The sequence below is a fragment of the Sitophilus oryzae genome, unplaced genomic scaffold (genome assembly GCF_002938485.1).
Source record: "Sitophilus oryzae breed Bouriz unplaced genomic scaffold, Soryzae_2.0 scaffold_154_pilon_pilon, whole genome shotgun sequence".
NCBI lineage: Eukaryota > Metazoa > Arthropoda > Insecta > Coleoptera > Curculionidae > Sitophilus > Sitophilus oryzae.
The window spans coordinates 1251123-1273312 of NW_022146225.1; the positions used below are offsets into that span (position 1 = coordinate 1251123).

The 22190-nt window shown below is 31.6% G+C and overlaps 1 protein-coding gene across 1 annotated transcript in view; it reads right to left on the minus strand.

The window, feature by feature from the left end:
• The window catches only part of LOC115879014 (glutamate receptor ionotropic, kainate 2), a 409701-nt gene that overhangs the window by 285276 nt on the left and 102235 nt on the right, over positions 1–22190 (minus strand). The gene's annotated exons all lie outside the window — the stretch shown is intronic.

Consider the following 22190-nt stretch of genomic DNA (forward strand, 5'->3'; position numbering starts at 1 on the left):
ACCACTGGATCTTTTCTGGGTTTTCTTTCTTGTAAATGTAATCAATCTACTACCTATGTTGCCATATTATCAAGAAATTATGTTTTTTAACTTAAAACTAAAAAATCTAAAAAAAATTAACTTTTATTTTTTTTGTGAAAAAAAATCATCCTAGATTTCTGGGGCCGGAATATACCACCCCTAAAAATATTTGATCTTATTTAAGACTCACCCTGTATATTAAGTACCGTATGATCGAAAAAAAACAGCGTCTAGTTGGCTTGGAAATGACGATCGATGACATTTCCCATATAATTTTACATATAAAATGACAGCGATCTTCATTTCATAGCCATCGTTGACGCCGTTTTTATTCGATCATACGGTATCTTAGAGCCGTTGGAAATAGCAAGTTCACACACTTGGTATTTCGAGTCGAAAGTTGTAGTCATTTCCGGTGAAACAGGAAGTGACAGAAAACAATTGAATACGTCAATCAATCCTAATTTATGTCATGTACTAGCATACCAAATCTCGACTTTTATCTGAAAAAATAAAAAAGTTATAGGGGTGAGCCACTTTTGAGACGCACCCGGTATAACTATTAATTTCAATGTATAACCAATGCCATACAAGCTTCTAAAGAAACACTATATATTTGATTATGCATTTTCAAGGTCTTCAGAAAGATAGTAAACAAAGCGATAAAAATGTTAAAATCTTAGGATTTCTATGAAATTTTATCTACTTTTAACATAAATAAACTGTTGAAGGCTGGAATACTTTGGTTATACTAGAAAGTCGAATATTTCTACACTTGTTTTTGAAAAGTTTTTAATGATGTAACTATCATATTGGTAAAGCCAAAAATGACTATGTTTCCTTATTCTAGTAGATTATTTTCTTTTATCTATGCTTATTCTACGTATTATTATTAAGTAATAACAATAATTGCATTAAAATCTGTGACTTGGCCAATATCGTCAATTTTCATGACATATGTATGGAAAAATGTCGAAAAAATGCCCATTTTTGGCTATTTTTTACACATATTCAAGGCCCTCAGAAATATAGTAAACCATCGATAAAAATACCGAAATTTTAGAATTTGTAGGAAATTTTATGTACTTTTAGAACACAGAAACTTTTATAGGCTTGGAAATTTTGGTTTGATTAAAAAGTTGAATTTTTCTTGTTTTCGAACATTTTTTATGGTGGTTAAAAGTACGTTTATATCTATTACCGTACTGGTAAGGTACAAAATGACTATATTTGCTTATTTTACGCACGTATTGTATTATTGCTAGTTAATTACAGTAATTTTATTGCAATTGTAGTAAATATACTTAGTATTTTCAAAATATATTTTACCGTTGTTATTATTAATAATTTTTTTACTGAAGCATTAAAATCTTCTTTAAAAAAACTGGATAGGTACTTCCAAATTTGAATAATAATACTATTACTTAAGTAAGTCACAACCAAACCAAACCAAACACAAAATATGAAAAGCTGGCCTTCAACAATATTTAGCAGGTCAGCAAGCAAGACTTTTAGACAAAAATAACAAAAAAAAATACTTACTCAGTCTTTTCAACATAAAATGTTTTTCTCTATTCGGGAGTCTAAATAGAAAGCACACTTAAAATTTAATTAAACTGCATTTTAAATTAAATCGCAATAAACAAATTTAGAATTCAGTCTTTCATTAAAAAAGTTTCTTTTTCAAGCCAGAGCAACTGAAAAAATATAAATAAAACTCCTTTAAAAAAGGGACTTTCTTTTACACATAGAGACTTGACTTCTAATATAGTTAAGAAACGGCAAAATTCTATACAAGAAAAATATGTGAGGCTACACCATATGGAAGTGGTTGAATAAGGTGAAAATATTAATGATGAATTATTTTTTGACTTGTATTAGTCCTAGACTTCAAGTTTGAAACATCCTGTCCATTCCCAGCTGTGTAATATTTCAAAAAAAGTCCCCCTCTGGCGTCTCTGAATATTTACTCGTGTTCCCATGCTATTTGCCATCGATATTTTCATACATTTTCGGCCCGAAAGCACCCTTTTTCTGTAGCCCTTCCAGCCTTTTTGGCGATTTATGCGCATATATTCAATGAAAAATTATGCCGAGACCCACTCGCTTTGATAGCTATCGATACAGAAGGATTTGAAGTGAGCAAAACCCCGTTTTTTGGATGAAAACGATAAAAATTTTGGTCTGTATCAAAAATAACTAGTATTATTTACGTAGAATTAATATTGAATCTTTACTCCTTACTAAATGATTCAAAAAAAATAATAATAAAATATAACCTATGACGATATATTCTGGTAAAAAATTCCATAACAAATCACCAGTAAGGGTATAATTACACTGGCATTACAATGGTGAAAATTTTGGGGAGGTCAATTTCTTTTGACCTTTGAAATGAGAATGATTTTTTTTTGTAGATTCAGAAATTGTAAAACCTTGTATGCCTTCAGATGCTGTCCCTCCACTGCCTGAAATAGGCTCTGTCATTACAACGGCTCGTTCTGGAACACTTACAGAACACTTACCTTGGATCTCTATTTTATTGTTGATGGACTCTTCGATCTATCCTTCCACAACCGTTGCAGATCGCCATCCTCCGTGTCTTTTTAACGTTCATGTTCACTTCTGCATTTGCCAGTAATGTAACGGATGATCTTCTCATATCATGGCCAGTGTATTGCTTAGGATGTTGTAGGCCCAAGTACTTGCGGATGATCTTCCTGAATCATTTTTCTTTAAAATCTGACTTGCTGGTTGATAATTCACTATTTTATCGTTAAAAATCGCCATTTATCTAAATGACGTCTTAATGTCAGTGGTATTTATTATTTACAAAAAAACAAAATGGACATCTACCGGGTGTTGCATCGTCGAGCGGGATATAGGAAATCCCATGTAAATTTTAATGGGGTCAATTATTGACTTCCCTAATTATTTTAGAGAATAATTCTATTTAGGTTTATTGAAGAGCACTAAAACCCACATTCAAAAGAATAACTTTAAACATTTTTGATTAGCCCGTTTACGAGTTATCGCCGATTTCTTTTTAAATATTTCTCCTTTCTTATGGCCCTGTATTTACTTATGAGCACCAGTCAAGGTAAAAGATAACTGTCAAATGAAGTTGTCATTTCAGAAATGTATCTATTTAGTGCTTTATTATCATTATTAAATCTCATACCTACATTGAAAATATTAGCCATTAATTACACTACTGAAGAAAAATTATTGTTGATTAAATGGTATTATCAAGGAAATAGTTATCAAAAGGTGTCGGACATGTTTGCTGCTCTGTAAATGAATAGACCGATACCTGGAAAATCTACAATCGCAAGGAATATCCAGAGATTTGAGACCAAAGGTACCCTAATAAATAACTGCAGATGTAAAGCAAGGCAGGAACAAAGAGAAGATGCAAGAAATGATACCGACTTGCAAAAGCACCAAGAGCTACGAGATGGGGACGAAATACGGCGTTAGGCGGTTTGTTTTGATATGATGGAAAGTGCAAACACGGATAGGGAATTTTTAAAAATCATAAGTTTCACTGACGAATGCAGGTTTACCTTAAATAATGAACCTAATGTTCAAAATTATCAATATTGGAACAAAAAAAAACAACACAGGTTTGTCGAAACAAGGACGCAATATCCACAGGAAGTAAATATTTGGGCAGGGATATTCGGACACAATATTATCGGGCCATTATTTCTTACGCGAAATTTAAATGCAGAATATTATTTGGAACTACTCGAAAATCATATTTTACCTGCTTTACATGATGCCGCTAGGGAAAATCAGGAAGTTTGGTACCAAATGGATGGCTGCCCGGCACATAGTACCCTGGCTGTTAGGGAACATTTAGACAATAGTTTTAACGGAAACGTTATTGGCCTAAATCATATTTCGCCAAATGATTTCTTTCTCTGGGGCCATTTAAAAAACAGGATATACAAGGATAAAAAATACCCAAATCTAGACGAGTTAAAAAATGCTATTTCTGCCGAATGCAATAGAATTTTAGTTTACCAACTAGCGAATGTAAGAAGAGAATTTTATGATCGCCTGGGTTATTGTCTAGCAGTCGATGGAGGAATATTTGAACATCTTCTTAAATCCTAAAGTTCTAACAATTTAATAGTACCTAAATTAATAAGTTATTGAATTTTAATTCATATTAATTATTTATAAATACATCTTTGAGATTTCCGATGTAGGAATGAGTTTTCAATAATAATAAAGCACTAAATAGGTAAATTTCTGAAATGACAACTTCATTTGACAGTTATCTTTTACCTTGACTGGTGCTCATAAGTAAATACAGGGCCATAAGAAAGGAGCAATATTTAAAAAGAAATCGGCGATAACTCGTAAACGAGCTAATCAAAAATATCTAAAGTTATTCTTTTGAATGTGGGTTTTAGTGCTCTTCAATAAATATAAATAGAATTATTCTCTAAAATAATTAGGGAAGCCAATAATTGACACCATTAAAATTTACATGGAATTTGCTATCTCCCGTCCGACGATGCAACACCCGGTATGTAAGATAACACACTAGTACCATAAATAACAACTATTTTTACGCTTCTTTGGTTGTTAAACATTTCTAACTCTAAAATTCACTTTACAAAATGTCTGAAAGATAAACTCCAAACCATTCCGGCATCCGAACTATTCAAGAATAACTGCTGTGGCCTTCCGTGTCTAATTCAAAAAGAACGAGGATTGAGATAATGAACGAGGCACAAAGATATATAGTGGCGGTAATTTGTTCTGCGAGTTAAGTTTCCCAATTTAATTTACTTTATTTCCCTAGGAGAAAATTGGTATCGGGAATTCGGTAAAGACGAGTAATTTGATTTAAATTGAAGTCGTTTCGCAATTACTTCCCCTCGAAGGGGCACACCTAAGGTTACAATACAACGGAAAACTAGGAAACTTCTAAATGATTATGTGCTTTATTTGAACTGTTTGCCAAATAACACATTTATATTAATTAATTATTATTTGGTTGTTATTTTTTATTATTCCTATTAATTTTTTGGGATTTTACTTTACTTTTTTTATTACTTGGGGCATTAGATTAGCTCAGATTATTCGAGGTTGTGATCAGATTTCAGATCTACTGTGCTTCTTTTTTGATTCTTCTAAATAAATGCCTTTATTGTCAAAAAATTTTACAATTTGTACAGGGTGGGTCAAATTCGACGCTTTTAAATGGAAACACCCTTTTCTATAGGAGATAGACGAAAGCTAATATCGGTGTCTGGAGCTCAATTTTCATCAAAAACATGATGGTGAAAACCGCACATCAATATCTTTTACCGTTTCGGAGTTACGGGGTGTTTTTCAAAAATGTGCATTTTTAACAAATCGTTGTAACTTGTTTGCTATGGAAAATTTTCTATTTTTGTGAAAACATTTCCAAAGCACCTTTTTACGTAGAATTTAATGGTTTAAGTATAATTTTTTTAAAATTAATAATTTAAGAGTTATCAACAGAAAAATTGATTTTTTATTTGGGACACCCTCTATATTTTTAATTAACTGTAAGGAATTTAAAATTACCTTTCCAAAAATATAGCACACTTGATATTTTGTTATAATCCCCTTCGAAATACAGAATTTTTAAAAGTTCGCCACTTTTAACTAGTAGGCTTTGGACCCCTCATTGATGATATGCCCTTAATGGAACTCGAAAACATATTTTTCCAGCAAGACGACTCTGAACGCTGAAGTTATCAGCAAATTTTTGCAGCCAATTTCAAGAATAATTGAATAACTAAGCAAGATCTCAAACTTTGGCCGTCGAGGCCGCCTGACTTAGTGCCCATGGATCTAATCCTATGGATATATTTGCGCAAGAATAAAGGTTCCTTATTCCGTATAATCTAGACAAGAATTAGAAATACTTAGCAGTTATGAGAGGGTATCTTTCACCCCCACTGAGTTAATGAATTCCGCGAGAAATGTTCAAAAACTGCCCCGTCTGTCCATAACAGAAGACGGTCGGTCGATATGTCGAACACCTGTAGCAAAATCTCATGTCTTGGTTTGCTATTTACTTTTATTGTTATTAGATATAGTTTAAATGTGTTGATGTTGGTTAAATATAGTTTAAATTGTTATAAAATTCTGCATCTCTCATAACAAATATTATTTTCGTTTTAATTGATGCTCACAGCTTTTTGCATTTTAGCCGGTGCCGTTCAAAGCCTACTCATTTAAAGCGGGCAAATTTTTATATACTCTATATCTCGAAGAGGAATCGAGCAAAATATCAAGTGTGTTATATTTTTGGAAAGGTAATTTTAAATTCTTTTCAATAAACTAAAAATATACAGGATGTCCCATATAAAAAATTAGATTTTCTGTTGATAACGATTCTTAAATTATTAATTTTAAAAAATTATACTTAAACCATTAAATTCTACGTAAAAGATACTTTGGAAACGTTTTCATAAAAATACAAAATTTTCCATAGCAAAAGTTACAGCGATTTATTAAAAATGCATATTTTTGAAAAACACCCCGTAACTCCAAAACGGTGTCAGATATCGATATGCGGTTTTCACCATCATGTTTTTGACAAAAATTGAGCTCCAGACACCGATATTAGTTTTTGTCTATCTCCTATAGAAAAGGGTGTTTCCATTTAAAAGCGTCGAATTTGACCCACCCTGTACACAAAGGTAAAGTAAACAAACAAACAAACAAACAAAAGAGAATACAAAACAAATATACAAATAACATTGTCAGTCTTATTGTTTAAAATAAACATTTATAAATGTTTACAATGCCAAAGAATAAAAAAATTAAAATAAGATTCAAAAATATTTAGAAAGTTTATAGTAAATATTTTGCGAAATGATGTTATGGATTTGATTTCAAATAGTAGGTGATTGTGAATTTTTTTTCGAGTTGTATAATATTGAACTTTTAACTAACTCTGAGCGTGGGGTATGTAGATAAAGATCTTGCTCGGCGTTCCTGAGTGGATAAGCGTGAGATGACCTTTCTTGAGAAGCTGATACATGCTTACGTATTAGGCAAACGGATTTAAATATAAATAAGGAAGGAAGAGATAATATTTTTATTTTTTTTTTAAAGTCCCGGCAATGAGTTCTGCTGTTTAATCCCAGTGAATATCGAACAGCTCTCTTCTGGAGCTTGAAAATGCGGTCAAATTTAGTCGCACAACACGCACTTACGCACAACACGCACTTACGCACAACACGCACTTACGCACAACAGGCACTTACGCACAACATGCACTTACGCACAACACGCACTTGCGTTACACGCTTGTAAACTCAGTTAATAGCGACATCCGAGAAGTAAAGAGGCACAAAGCAATGAGATTTTTGTATATCCAAAGTGCGGAAGAGAGATAACATCGCGTATTTGACTTTTCAGTCACAGAAAAGCTAATGAAAGAAAACGTCTTAGTATTCTTCAGTTCTATCCTTTTCTAAAAGTTTAAATTGGAGACTCAACGTTTCTTTGAATGTGATTGACAATGATTCAGTATTAAAAATAAAATAATTTTAAAGAGTTCCTAAAAAAGGAATAAGAGAATTTTGAACTAATACACAGCCCATTGAGAAAGGAGTCCAACTGTCTCCGACATTCTTGAGCCATAAATGAATACGCCTTTAACAATTAACTAAATAAACTATCATAAATAACTAAACAAGAACAAAATTAAATAGAAAATAAACTGCTACTAATAAAAACTAAATAAATTATAAGCTAGAAAAGCGCTAGAAAACACGTCAACAATTTTCCACCACGGAAAACAAAAACCACTTGACCGTTTGCGTCACGGCCACAAAAGCGGCCGATCGTCGATTGTTCCGTCAAGGTAAAATCCAATAATGCAGACCAATCAGAAAGGGCATCCACTCCAAAACGCTCGAATCCCGCTTTGTTTGGCAATACAGACGATTTGAAGAGGTTACTGCTGAAAGCAACGATATTTTAATAGTGGTTTTCCTTTACTTAAATAGCTGACTTAATATTTTGGCCGATTTTGAGAGTTTTCTTCAGGTTTCGAGAGGATTTTCATTTATATTTAGGTACAATACAGTTATGAAAAAAGTCGAGCTCAGCTTTAAAGCATAGCCTATTAATTAGACAGCTACTCGAGTCTTTTTTCACACTCACACACTATTTTTGAGAATTTTTTTACAGTGTAGACATATATTTTTTCAGTGTAGACATGATGCAATCAATTCATCTGACGTCTAACGCAATTAAAATCTGTCGGCATTTTTGACAGCCCCACCTATTAGATATCTCTTTGGTTCATATTTCGCCTTTGATCTAGCATTAGTAAATTGACGAAGTTCGTTCCTTTATGACGCTCTGGCTGGTGTGTACACGGTTGCATGCCTCCTCTTTATGCCGGGTCCCGGCATGATCAAATTTCCGATAAATGCTCAGAGTTCATCATTCGATGTTGCAGGAAGACAAATTTGTGCATTTACGTGAAAATTATAATTAAATATCCATATTTTTATGAACGATGATAAATAAATTTAATTGTATAAGGCCCCGTGTCTTCAGTTATAAATAAATAACTTTTATCTAACAAAAATAATCCAATAGATAACAATTTGGAGAACGGGGCCACCTACGGACCGGTAGATACTCCGTAGAGAAAGTGTTGCCAATATAAGATATCTGAAATTGAGATGGTTATATATGAATAGTCGATACAATAGACAGAGACAAAAACTCGTAATTTCAAATCGTTAGATTAAAAAGTGAGGTTACTGTTCAGTTGTCAAAAGATCGTCAAAATGAAAATAAAAACAATAAAATTCAGCTAAAATATATTTTGTGTTCAACTCGTGGTGAAATAGATCTATTGATGGAATTCGATTTATAAGAAATTAAAACAAGAAAAAAATAATCTGTAAGTAATTTATAATCTAATTACATGATATTACTGTTATATTTATTATATTAACATTTTAATACAATTGATAATACAAAATATGGAAGAAGCTGGTGAAGTGCAAGCAGAGATTTATAAACAAATCCTAAAACCACCATATATGGTAAGTTATTAATATTGAAAATTAAAAATATCCTGTTAGTAATAACAAATATGTTATTGTTCTAGGGCTTTTTAGTAAAGATATAGGTAGGATAGCATCGATGATAGTAATTAAGGTGAGTTTTTATTTTATAAAAAGATAAATGCACTTATACTTTTGTCTTAATAATAATAAATGAATAGTACCTATAACAATAATTGTTACATTTACACATTATATGTACAAATTATTTAATAAAAAAATTTAAATAAAAACAATTTTGTCATATTACTTTTATTTTTAAGAACTCAAAGTGATGTACCGTATGATCAAAAAAAAAACGGCGTCAGCGATGGCTATGAAATGAAGATTGCTGTCATTTCATATGTAAATTTATATGGAAAATGTCATCGATCGTTATTTCCCAGCCAACCGGACGCCGTTTTTTTTTTTCAATCATATGGTATAAGGTACATTGTGCAAGAAGTTAAACTAAAATTGTAACACAAAAGAAATAAAAGCAAATGTGAGCTAAATAATAGGTTTTATAAGGTTCCTGTTATAACATTAATGAAATAAGATATGCGAATTAAAAATGAAATAAATAGTTTGATTTAAAAAAGATTTATTTATTTTTACCTACTTTAGAGCTTTATTAAATAGGTAATGGTTTATAATTGATAGGATTAAAATAAAATAATTTATAAATTGCTGTTTTATCACTATTATCCTGACTTAAGGCATTGTCTTCGTTCTGATGTTCTAACAGAGGCTCTCTTTATTTTGTAACACTCCTTATAAAGTCTGGCACTAGCAACTAGTTTTTTGCACCATTTCAATGTGTTTACTGGTGTTTATACCCCATACATTCTAAAATGGTTGTAGTCTACATACTCAGATTAGGTAAGTCTTTTCCAAATAATCTAAAATCGAATTTATTGGAATAAACGAAATCTTCAATAGTAACAATTAACAATGTCTTATTAGGTTATGTTAAGCAATTTTGTCAAATAAAATCAATATTTCCTCATGCCTTTGCTCATGCGTCAAATTTTTATCCGACAAATAAAGCGCTATTTGGCAGTTCAGGTCCCAAATAGGATATCTGAGGGATAAGGTTATTTTATCGTATAGATATTGCCATCTATAGGTGAAGATACACGTTTTTCTGCTATCCATCAAATAAAATTTATCTGACGGATTATAACGCGCTATCTGTATCTGAAAACACCGGGGGTAAGTGCTATAATTATATCCTAACTGTGACTTGTTATGGATAACATATACAGTAATCGCAAAACATTTTCCGATGCACGTCATCAATCGTATCGAAATTGGCAGTAATGCTTATAAAACTGACTAAATTACTAAATAACTTAAGATACCGCGCAGTTCATTATTTTAATTTATATGCAAATGAATGTAACAGATATTTTATTTAGATTAATGTTGCAAAAATTAGTTTAAACCGAATTTTATTATCGCTATGTTGGTCACATTGCGCCGTATTCAACAACGTCGTTTATTATTTGACAATTATCATAATGTCAGTCATTATTTTGTATAATATCGTGTTGCTGTAGAATCTCTTTGGGCTATTCTCGTTTTTTGACTAATTTCATTTGCTTTATCTTAAATTGTATTTTTAAGCACATCTCTTCTCCAAGCTATTTTTTAAGTAACTCTCTAGCTAAATCTTGCTAAAACACCTGTGTTGTGGTCTTTTGAATTCCAGTTAGTTCAACTTTGTTTAGACAAGATTTTTACTTTTTTTTTCTTTTTTTTTGAAGTTCTATCACTTTGAGTTCTTAAAAATAAAAGTAATATGTCAAAATTGTTTTCATTTAATTTTTTTTATTAAAAATTTGTACATATAATGTGTAAATGTAACAATTATTGTTATAGGTACTATTCATTTATTATTATTAAGACAAAAGTATAAGTGCATTTATCTTTTTATAAAATAAAAACTCACCTTAATTACTATCATCGATGCTATCCTACCTATTTCTTTACTAAAAAGCCCTAGAACAATAACATATTTGTTATTACTAACAGGATATTTTTAATTTTCAATATTAATAACTTATTATATATGGTGGTTTTAGGATTTGTTTTTAAATCTCTGCTTGCACTTCACCAGTTTCTTCCATATTTTGTATTATCAATTGCACTAAAATGTTAATATAATAAATATAACAGTAATATCATGTAATTATATATCAACCGAATTTTATTATCGCTATGTTGGTCACATTGCGCCGTATTCAACAACGTCGTTTATTATTTGACAATTATCATAATGTCAGTCATTATTTTGTATAATATCGTGTTGTTGTAGAATCTTTGTGAGTCATTCTCGTTTTTTGGCTAATTTCATTTGTTTTATCTTAAATTGTACTTTTAAGCACAAACTGTTCTTTTAAGAACTAAATTTTCAAGTTTTTATAGCTATTGCTTTTCTTGAAATTGTGTATTCGAAGCAAAGAGCTTCTAGTTTTCCTGATAAACTATTTTGGACAAGAACTTGACAATACAGGTCCTTTATTAGCCTTGACTGCAGTCAAAGAAGTAAGTTTGATTAGTAAGCACTTTCAAAGTTATTTCTACTTATTTCGATTTGTAGCGAGTAGCTACTGCCTCAAATTTAAATATTTCTATTGTGAGTGTTAGTGACTACTGTTAATAAATAAATTAATTAAATATTAAATATATATTACATATTTAATAAAAATGATATAATAAATATATTGTTTTCCAATTTTACATTAAGATAAATCTTATAAATCCATCACAATCTGGCAGCGCTGTCGCCATCGCTTGTCACTCATAGTGGTCATGTGCATCGGAAATTGTTTTGCGATTACTTTATGTAAAAGAGTTTTAAATAAAGAAAGGCAATCATATCCTTCAGAATTATGGTCCTACTAAACTATATCAAATTAACTATCATTCATTTCAGCCAAATCACCTAATTCTGAAATTCGCACAGAACAGAAACTCAAACAACGGCAACTAGTGTGATTGTCTCGCAGTCAGTCCGCATAATATTTACAGTGTACACACACACACACACACACATCATTCCCATCCGCCGTGTCGTTACTGGGAAGCCTACATAAACCTAATATCCCTAATATTACAAGACGATGCCGGTGTGGAAAGTCGATAATACTGCGCTCATCAGGGTCGGTGTGCGTTGAAAATTAATCAAAAATTACTACGAAATTTACTACCGTGGTATTTTTAAATTAGTTTTAAACTTGTACTGGTATAGTCATTTTGAATCCAATAGATCCAATATAATATTCCATCAACAGTCTAGGATACTCGAAGAAATTTCTGAGGACTTACCAAACTATTTAGTTGCAAAAGTGAACACAATACATACTTATGAAGTCGATCGGCCGACTATTTGATTGCATATGAGCGCGGCTCCATAAAATATTCGTTTACAAATATGCAACTAAATAGGTGGCCGATTAAAAATTGCCTGTCAGCGCATAGCCCAAGGCTAGGCAATGTAATCAAATATTGGGCTGATCGGCTCCATAAGAATATATTGTTTTCACTTTTGCAACTAAATAGTCGGCCACCTAAAAATTACATGTCAGTGCGTACCCTAATTATCCTAAAAAAACTCACAAGAGAAAGGCAGAAAAATAATGCATACTTCATTTAGAAATATGGAATAATTACTTTTATTCTAATATGTGATAATTGTTTTGAGTACATTGAATTTACTACATTGATTTTGTTACGTAAAAAACACACAAATATTCAAATTACTGTCACGAAATGACCAATTTTGACGTAGACACAACCCTGGTTTATACACACGCATACACCTTACTCATATAGTCATACAGACCGGTCTAACCCTAATCATAATGCAAATAAGGTGAGTCGGCCATCTAGCGGCAAGATAGGAGAATGTGCATAGAAATCTCTAGTAGATTGGAAAGGGAGGATAGATAGATAGCAATCGGATTGCAATTGTTACGAAAGTAATACGTGAAAGGGTAGTTGCCAGGAATATGGAATGAGATGGTAATCGGTCTAAATTTCTGAGGTCCCTTAAATTTGTTTCATTCTTTGAAAATGTTACTACTGGTATGGCATTACTGGTTTTAGAAGGGATAATCAGACACACGAAATTCTACGAAGAATAGGTTTGTCGTGGGCGGCATTCGGTAAACTAACGCCTATACTGAGATCTGATCTTCCAAAATGTTTAAAAAGAAAGTTCTTTAACCAGTGTGTCGTCCCTGTCCTCACGTATAGAGCTGAAACACGTACATTTTAAAATCGATTAATGGATCTGCACTAGAAGAAGAAGAAGAGGACCAAACCTAAGATAGGACTATGATATTAGGAAGTTAACAGGAATAACTAACTAACCCGTATAGCCACAATAGACAACAATAGGACTAAACATTTATAGCAAGTTTTTTTATCGCCGTATTATGAAGTAGTTTCAATCAAATTAAGTATCAAATAAGCCTCAAAGTGTTATAAAACATATATCTATATCAACTTTATATATTTTTAATGAAATACCATAATATTAATTTCTAAAACCATCCTGAAATTTAAACCAAACCTGTTTAAATACATTTCCCTCCATTGAATTATTCATAGAATACAATATACTTAATAAGAAAGAAAATGGAAATCATAAGTCAATAAATTATGTAAGCAGTATTCATATTAATTTAACCATAAATATTAAAACTGGCTGTTCTAAGTTAGATCAAGAGTTTTATTCATTAAACTAACCTTGTTTAAAGTAAAACTAAGTAAATTCATGTAAAACTACTAAAATAGAACTAATTTATTTTTATCTAGATTTTTTGGTAATTGAAATGGACTAGAAAGAGGTCACTGAATTTAATATCAAAAAAAGTCGAGTAACATTTAAGCTCGGGTTTTCCCGAAACTGGACCGAATTTTCCGACGGAAAATGGGTCGATGGCGGAGAGAGGAAACGTCGCCTGACCCGTCGCAGAGACGGAAATTCGTCTAGACGGAAAAGCGATCCGGATTTTTCTTTCGGTTTTTCCTTAAGTTTAAAAACCGAGAAATCGACAGCAATATTCCTTGATTTATATTGGAAACTTATCTGCGAGGAGCAATAGCGGAAAAACAAGCAGTAAAATATACAGTGTGTCCAAGAATAATTGTCTACATATAGGAAAAAATTACTTTAGGGTTTTTAACTATATCTACGTTTCTTATGTATTTTCCTTTCTTGTTTTAATTTAGTTTTGTAACAATTTTGTTCCGATTTGATTTTTTCTTTAAAGAATTGGTTTATATTTATGTTACACTAGTGTTTATGTTATAGTAGAACTAGATATATATAGTTCATATCAAATAAACTTCTAGTCACGTGATTAAGCTTGACCGGAACAGCGTTGCCTAATTTTACATATTTTCTTTTAATCAAAATATTTTAGGAAACAAAAAAAAATTAATTATAAATATATAAACATTTATTATTTGCATTAACAAAACTCACCTTTTTAACAGCACTTAAGACCATAAAGGGACATTACTACCGCTTTTCCGTTCAAAATATTGTAATAAAGTTGCGATCATTTTTACGGCTATTAAGCTATATTGTACTAGTTTGTACTAAAAGAGGTTCTAAAAAGAACAATGTTTGATTGCAAGGTCTGCTAGTAATAATTTTTAAGCTTAAAGTATTACAACAAATTTATTTAAACCAAAAACTTGTAATACAAAACTAAAGTGTCAAAACGAATGACAATGTCAGGAAATAAATAAATGTCAATTTTACATTTTTTACAGCAGATCTACCACCTTAATCTCCAACGGGAAATTTAAATTCCAGTTAGTCAACCCAGTACCGAATATTGGCAACAATACATTTAGAAATCGAGCCTTTGATTACGTAATTAAAAGTTTAATTGGTATCGAATATATGATGCTGTATCTGTGTCCAGTAATAATGGACACAGATGTCCTTATGGCTTTGAACTTACTATTGAGGCTAGCGTTAATATGAAAACTTCAGAAAGACTGGCTAACATTTTTTTTTCGATGTAAAACGTACCTGTGAAAAAATTTTCTGATAAAACTTCTATCGATAATTCAAACTCGATGAATTTGGCCAACGAGGTTTGAGTTAATTTAAAAACCAACATCGTACTGCGTATTCTCATGGTACTGATATGTTTGTTAAACTAAATGTTGTGTCTTTAAAAAAAGTGCTTCAAAATAGGTAGTAGTTCTGTATCCAGGAAATATTTGGACACACTGTATAACCAAAAATTGATCAGAAATATCAACAATTTATATATATAGTCCTAGCCAAATCAAATTTCTGAAAGAATATTCTAGACAATCTCTACAAATAAAATAAATATTGTGTTACCACGCTCACACAAGCTGCCAGCAATATTTCTGACGTTATTTTTCGGAGAAGAAAATCTTGCTTTGCCGAATTTTTTGAGCGTTTGTTATTTCGTAAGATGCTTTTTCCTTAGAAGAAAACCGATAGGGCTAGGAAAATTATTAAAACGCCTTTGGACAAACAACGTTTTTTTTGTCTGAGGATAGAAAAAATGAAACGTCTAGTTAGAGACCTTAAAGGTTTAGCGAAGACCTATTTTTCTTTGGTAGTGGATTCATTCAGGTGGGGGTGGACAAATAAAAAGAGTACAAAAGAAATAAAATGAAATATTGTGCCTCGAAAGTTGCTGTTTTTATCATACAAAATAATATATTTGATATTTGTTGATAAAAATATTTTTCCAGAACTCTCAAATTTATCTGTTATAGTATTTACAAAGTTAATATCATCGTGGTTGTCGCCGCCATGAAAAAGTTATAGCCATGAAGCTTGTTCTTTTAATTTCAATGTAAGCATTCAAAATGGCCAAATTAGTTGTAATAATTTTCAATTAACAGAAAAAGTTAACAAACTATTAACTTTTTCCACTAATTATACTAAAAATTTTTCGAGTTTGATTATCATCCGTTAAAAGAAATCAAAAGTTAATTCTTTTGTAAGCTAGTTATTAGGATTTCTCTATGGATACAACAAACTAGTCTAAGCTGTCTCTATGATATTCTATTAATTTTAATTGTACTTTTAGACATTGTGAATGATCGTAAACTCTTATGAATAAAATATAATTGAAACCACTAATTCGTAACCCTATCACTTCGGCATCGACAAACAGAACTTTTTTTCCTCCAAATGCCAACAAGATTTTCCATTTTACAATCCATCCTCGAAATCGTCCTGGCGACTCATCGAAATCCGCCGACTCCGGGCGACAAATTGTAACCGTCGATGACCGACCGATTGAAAACTTACTTTACGATCCGGGGGTCAAGCCGGCGAGTCCGGACAATTTGACTCCGGACTGGGACAGTGCCAAAGTGTCCGGAAAAGGACGAAGCGGGGGATAGGGAGGGGTGTATGAGTGGTGGCGCTCCTGGTTTTATCTCCGTCGCGTTTCCAGATTTCGGACTTTTGCTGAATGCAGCGGAAATGCCAGGGAATGATGAAAACCATTTAAGTCGTTTTGTCTTTTTAGTAGAACTTCGAAAATTAATTTGATTTCTTACTGAATTACTATAAACTTATATTATGGAGTATAGAGGTAAGGAGAAATATCACAAAAAAGTTAGTCGATTTTTAATATTATTGTTGCAGTATATTATACTTAGATTGATGCAATTTTCCACAATTTCCTACCAGACATTACAGCTTTAATAATCTATTCACCACGATGCTTACCCTTTCCTGCATAAAATATCAATCGAACATCACTCTAATACGTCACCCGGAAATCCGTTGTAGGTCCGGGCGATCCTCCCGGACTTACATCCCGCATAGCCCGATCCGGGTTCGATTTTTTAAACTGTCACCTCTATTCAGTGTCGATTTTTCCCATCCTATGTCGTTCTTGTCTCGATAAAAATCGTCAATGCGTCGGGAATGCTCGACCGTAAAAGTGGAGCTTGTCGTAACTCCAGAAATTTGCTTTTCGGTGTCATAAACTGTTTTATCTGACTTAAAACGGTTCTGAATAGTTTAAAAATTGGGTTTAAGAAGGTTTATTGGGATTTTCAAAATATATAGGGTAATAGTTTAAAATTCGCACAGTTTATTTTTAGTGCCTTCTCTGTACGTAAATTTTTTTAGTTAAAAATACTCTTAACATCATCATTTCCTGTTAATTAAACCATTTAGAGTTACGGTATAACCTCTGTTATACAGGGTGGTCCGAACTGTATTCCGGAAACTTCGGCAGCATATCCTGTAGATAAAAATGAGTAAAACAGTTCATATAAATGAATGTTCTAAAATGCATAGTTTCAGAGACACGGGGTATAGAAGTTTCATTTTTATTTCAATTTTTTCCAAATAATTTCTGTAGCAACGTTGATATTTGGATGTAAATTGGTGTCTGGGAGTTTTTTGACATGAGAAATTTGATTTTGATGTCAATATGATTCCTATTTATAAAGGGCGCCACCTACATATTTTTTAACTCGTTTGAAGACTAACAACTTTTTGTCCGTACCTGTATAAAACAACTGAGTAAAAAAATGTACATTTACGACGTTTTATACGTTACAAATGTCTCTTGGTAAAAATCGCTACTAGTAATGGTTCATCATTGACATAAATTAAAAAATGTCTTTTTTTCGCAGAAAATTTATGATTAATTTAAAAAAATTAAAATTTCCCAAATTTATTAATTCAGTCAAATACTAATCTAATACTAAATCTACTCAACGTGTTTATTTTTTGTCAATAATGACATTATTGACTATTTCCATTCTTAATATCTTGAGAACGTTTGCTCGTAACCATTTTTACCAAGAAACATTTTTTACGAAAAAAATCACGGAAATGTATATTTTTTCACTCAGTAGTTTTATACAGGTACAGACGAAAAGTTATTACTCTTCAAAACAGTTAAAACACATTTAGGTGGCGACCTCTACAAATAGAAGTTATATTGACATCAAAATCAAATTTCTCATGTCAAAAAAATCCCAGACACTAATTTTCATCCAAATATTGACGTTACTTCAAAAATTATTTGGAAAAAATCAAAATAAAAATGAAACTTGTTCACCCTGTATCTCCAAAACTAAGCATTTTAGGAAATACATTTATACGATCTGCAGAATATGCTGCCAAAGTTTCCGGAATACAGTTCGGACCACCCTGTATATTTCTTTCTTAAACAGTGTTATAAGAGAGTTTTTTTTCTAAAACAGGGAGTTGGTGTCTATATCTGGGATTATATTTAATGCTATCAGTTCTTCCTCTTAGACAGCGTGAAAAAAATAAAACATGACATTTTGACATATAAATGCAAATAAGCCAGGAGTAGAATGATCAATAAAAGTTGTTACTTTTTGGTGTTATTCTCCCGTTGAGGTTTATGGCGTATATACAGAATTTTTATTTTTTTATGTCATACTAGTTGAAGCCTGGCGCATCCGCCACGACATCAGGAAAAAAATACTTATCATTTTATTTTTTTAATGAAATGAAAAACAAAAAATCCGGCGACGACAGTTTTTAGAAGAGCCAATTAGCTATCTTTTAGTAAAAAAACTTTCTAGGGCAAGTTACTTCAGTAGAGACGACACAGATAAACATTAGCATTTTATATATGTAGATTTTTAAATGAAAAAATGTATAGCTAAAAGAAATCACACAATTTTTTTTGTTTTAATATTTAATAATATGGTATATGGCATGATATTCACACGTATCCTAAAAAAATCTTCTTTCAAATGTAATCTAATATTAATACCGTTATACACTTAGTACCTACTGCAAAGGATAATGATACACCGTATACAGTTCCAAGCACCTCATGGCCATGACTCTAATCTTAGAGAAATTTTGAGCCCTAAAGCAATAGTAGCGTGTGCCGCAAGACTCCAAATATTTGAGATATCTATTTAAAGCAAATCAATATGCATATATGCTAATGCATCCAGCGTCGGAATTTTGATTAGAACTAGACACACAAAGATTTGTATGCACTCTGCCAAAGATAAATTAATATACTAAAATATTTAAAAATTACAGACTAGCCAAAAAAAGTCATTGTCAATTTAATTATATATTTTTGTACTTTTGTGCTTAGGCGTTAAAATGACGTTTTAGTATTGAAAATACTTCTGGCCGCGTTTATATGGGACCCATCTTTGAAAAAACGACATGCTAGAAGCAACATGGGTTCAATAACCTGCCTGTCAACACGTACTTAAGTTGATAGAGCCAGCGTCTAGGGCAAGGTCGAGTCTGGACCGGCGGATAAAGAAAGCGATATTATTTTAAAAGAAAATATGTCAAGGCATGGGTTGTTAGGTACAGTTTGGCTATTTTAATCGAACTATTTCCCTATGACAAACAAGGAGCAAATTATACGAGAAAGAGCAGAATCACATAAATAATAAATTTAGACTAATTACCATATTTTTTTATATGATTATTATTTTTCTAATTAACAACTTAGGACAAAGAAAAAGCTTGCATGGTTTCCACCGCCAACAGGCGTTAAAACAAATGAATCCAAAGCGTTGTCAAATATTTATTGGGATAAATTGATACGTTTTTGAATATTGTTGTAAATAATAATTATTATCATTTAATTAGTGCTAACTTATCAAAATTCACAACACGGCGAAATTTCAACAAAATCGGCCAACGGATCTTTGAGATATTAATAAAGAAATGTCTATTAGGACCTGACACCCTGTATCTTTAAAATTACGCATTTCCGGACACATGTTTATATTAACTTTTTACCTTAAAAACACAAAAAATCACCTTCTGAAGTTGGCCAGATACTTAATTAACAGCTGTATTTAAAAATGGCTAGCTACGGATGTTGTAAGTAAAGCTATGTTTATTTTAATAGAAAAAAATACATTTCATAAAAAATAAACAAACCCATAATTCAATTACTATACACTAATTAATTAATTTTAAATGTATCTAAATAGGCACTTTAATAATTGAAAAATGGACATGAGCACTTCATAGAGTATACCAAATATGTAAAAAAAATCCAATAAAAAAACCACAAATGGCACATTAAAATCTGCATTATCTGAAATCAAACTATAGGTACCTAAACGGCCAATCAGTCAGACAACAGTCACAAGACGCCGACATCGATAACGCGATGAGCAGTTTTTAATAATTATTACTTCAAGTAGCATTCCTTCAAATAAATTTTAATTTAAGTATTGTTAATACATATAGTCATATTAATGATTATAGCCTGTATGATTTCTAAAATAAAAAATCCAGCGTGTTTTTATCAGAATAATTATTAAATGATGTATATAATAGTTAATACATATTAACTTCGTAAGTGTTATTTTTTAATATAATTATGGATTTTTTAATAATTAAATAATTATCTTAAGTTTAAATTGTGGTAAACTTGTTATGAGTTTCAATCATTTATATTTAAAATCTTAGGGAAGGCAATATAGATTTTAGGCAGAAGAACTCAAGAGAAGGACTGTGTAATTAGTAATTAAAATTTTACATTTTTTTTTACTTGCCATTTTTCTTGTCTTTCACGTTGCACGTTCACTCTCGTTGTGTCACACACAATCTGAATTTCGGATATGATGCAGAACTGATAAATTAGACCAAATATATTAATTGCAAGGTATGCAAAGAATTATTTTGTTAACTTTGCAAATACTTAAGGCATGCAATAATTTTAAAAAATTTGACGTGAGATTACTTTTTGGACATTGACTCATTACTCAATTGGACATACTGAATGTAAACTAGGAATACATAGTTGCTGCAGTCGATAATATATTTTGCTGTTTATTTTCCTCATAACAAAAAACCGTCAATACCGCTACTCACATTATGGGCACCTTTTTATACTTAAATCTCTTAATGATGTTTAAAAATACATATGTAGGTACATACTATAAGTAGTGGTTGTCACGGTTTTTTTATTAAGTATGATGAAAAGTAGCTGCAAACTAAATCATCGCTGGAGCCAACTATATTTTTATTTACAGTAACTATGCACGGTAAGGGTTCAAAATATGCCTATACTGTGAGGCAACTCAATTCGAGTATAAATTAACACTTACATTCCAAGTATCTTCTTGGTCTATAGGCACCTCGTTCATCCTTATTCCATCATTTCTATAAAAAATAGTATGATTTATAACTTTTAATTTTTATTGAGAAAATTGGTGAAATTTTGTTGTACGGCGAATTTAAATATATGGACCCTCCATAAATTTACACCGTAAGTTCGAATATTAGTTAGGAATACCCAGTAATAGCCGGATACCCAATAGCCGGAAATATGCAAAAGAAGGGGTGAGTTTAGGTTAGATTAGAATTAGGTTTTAGTTGGTTTTGCATTAATAAAAATATAGACCTAATCTAAACTTGACCGAAACTGACCCACTTTTTGGTATATTTCGGGCTCCTACGTGGGCAACTCTACGTTTAACCAATATTCGGGCTTTTACGGTAACATAATACGCATTCTGATTGGTTTAGCCAGATCCATAACAAAACTGTGGGTTCGAAGTGCTATTGCAAATTAATGCAATTAATTCTATGTCTTTCATAAAAAGCCATCACGATAAAAATTAAATATCAAAATTATTTAACGTTGCGAACGGTTCACTTGTTCACTATACATATCTGGAATATATTTGCGAATGGCGATCAGCGATAAGATGATGCGTCCAAACCTGGGGAGACGAGCGCGAGACATTCCAAATTCGCCGTGTGGACGAGTCTCGCGAGAGCGTCGCGAGTCAACCCACGGAGCCTCCTTGCTATCCGTCCCCTGTCGGTTTTCCAACGGCCGAGAGATCAAAGAAAGCTCGAAAGTCTGGACGTGTTTTTGGTAGGCCCGCCCGACTGCGAGATATTAGCTCTGATTTATAAATTTCGACCGTTTAAAATTAAGTAATCTCAAATTTTTAAATCGTACACCGTATGTATTATCATTTTTTCTGTTAGAATTTACAAATTTTATGTTTGTAATTTTACCCTACCGAAATCCAACATTTCTTTAAACAAATTGAATTATTACATCTATTAATTTTAGA